Genomic DNA, 2,084 nt, shown 5'->3' with positions numbered 1-2,084 from the left:
TAGTAGCAAATTGCAATTGTATTTTTATTTTTTAATGATTACTTAGCATAACCTCAAATACAGCCACTCAAATCTAATTCTGTTTACTGGGGGGATGAAGTTTTCTAAAATGAAAAATACCACATAGTGAATATTAAACTACTGCTTTATTTTGCCGTGTTTGATTTTCTTGGTGGTACTAAGCTTGAAAAGGAATTATACATCTTATTTTTCCCATTTTTCTCTTCTTTTTCTACATGCTCTCTTGTCCCTTCTGGAGCCAGGAAGGGGTCTTTTGTATTCTCTTACAAGCTCTAGAATCTCATGGTGTCAAATTCTGTAAATTCATGCACTAGAATGGTAGCTTCATGAGAGTCCCACTGCTCCACTTAATTCTTCTAGTTCAAGGACTTGCAAATGATGACTCATTGGTCAAATCTAGCCTTCCACCTGTTTCTTTTATTGAGAGGGCTTCCCCAGTGGCTCAGTGGTAAAGAATCTGTCTATCAATGCAGGAGACACATGCGCATTCGATCCCTGGGTTGGGAAGATCCCCTGGAGGAGGGCATGGCAACCCACTCCAGTATTCTGGCCTGGAGAATCCCACTGGACAGAGGAGCCTGGTGGGCTACAGTCCATGGGGTCAGTCGCAAAGAGTCAGACACAACGTATTGATTAAACAATAGCACCAACAACAATCTGCATATAACACATTAGTTTTACATGCACAACATGATTTGCTATTTGCATATTATGAAACGATGACCACAATACACCTAGTTACATTCTTTGAACTCCCATGAGCTAAGAATTTTTTCAGCCATTTTAAAATAAAAGGAAGAATATTTTATGACATGAGAATTATGGTATTCAAATCCAGTGTCCATTAAACAAGGCTTCACTAGGGCAAAGCCATATCTATTCATTTCTGTATTCTTTATGGCTGCTTTCACACTAGAAAGGCAAAGCTCAGTAAATGTCATGGAGAACATGTGGTCAGCCGAAGCCAAAACCACTATCTTTCCTTCCGCAAAAGAAGTTTGCCTACCCTCCTCCACAGCAGTGCCCTGACCATACAACCGGTGATTGAGTTAATTCAGCTGCCTTGAGGAGGGTGACTCTGAGATGGAGACTGGTGAGCAAATTTATAGGGGCCTGTTGGGAACAACCTCTGCGAGGGAATGATGAAAGCCAAAGAGGTTTCCACAGATGCCTCAGCCACTTAAGGGAGCTCTGCAGTTGGAGTGGGCCTTCGGCAAAAACCATCACAATATTGTAAAGTAATTATCCTCCAATTAAAATTTTAAAATGTGCTGTGCTTAGTCACTCAGTCATGTCTGACCCTTTGCAACCCCATGGACTGTAGCTCGCCAGGCTCCTCTGTCCATGGGATTACCCAGGTAAGAATACTGGAGTGGGTAGCCGTTCCCTTCTCCAGGGGATCTTCCCAATCCAGGGATCAAGCCCAGGTCTCCCACATTCCAGGCGGATTCTTTACCAGCTGAGCTACCAGGGAACAAAATAAATAAATAAAGCTTAAAAACTGAAGGAGGTTCAAGAGGGAGGGGACATATGTATACCTATGGCTGATTCACATTGAGGTTTGACAGATAAGGACAAAATTCTGTACACCAATTATCCTTCAATTAAAAAATAAGTAAATTTTTAAAAATAGATAAACAACAAGGATCTACTGTATAGCAGAGGAAACTCTACTCAATATTCTGTAATAACCTATATGGAAAAGAACCTGAAAAAGAATGGATATATGTATATATATATATATATCTGAGTCACTTTGCTGTATATTTGAAACTAAAACAACATTGTAAATTAACTATACTCCAATATAAAATAAATTTTTTTCAAAAACTAAAAAAAAAAAAAAAAATTCTTCCAAATTGAAATGAGAGGGTTGGCTTTGAGTCTCCCGCTTGACCAGCAGGGGGCGCAATGGTAGCTGAAGTAATTCAGAGTCAAATTTCTCAAGGGGAATCAGCTGTGAGCCTTCAGAAGCCAAACTCCTGGCAGCTCCTGGGAGAATGAGTTCCTCAGTCAGGAGGAGGAGTGTGAAGCACAACAGCATCCTCTGCATTTTCCCAGTA

Source organism: Ovis canadensis, chromosome X (assembly GCF_042477335.2).
Source record: "Ovis canadensis isolate MfBH-ARS-UI-01 breed Bighorn chromosome X, ARS-UI_OviCan_v2, whole genome shotgun sequence".
In the NCBI taxonomy this organism is placed as follows: domain Eukaryota; kingdom Metazoa; phylum Chordata; class Mammalia; order Artiodactyla; family Bovidae; genus Ovis; species Ovis canadensis.
The sequence above is the reverse complement of the archived record's forward strand: the minus strand, read 5'-3'. Positions refer to the sequence as shown.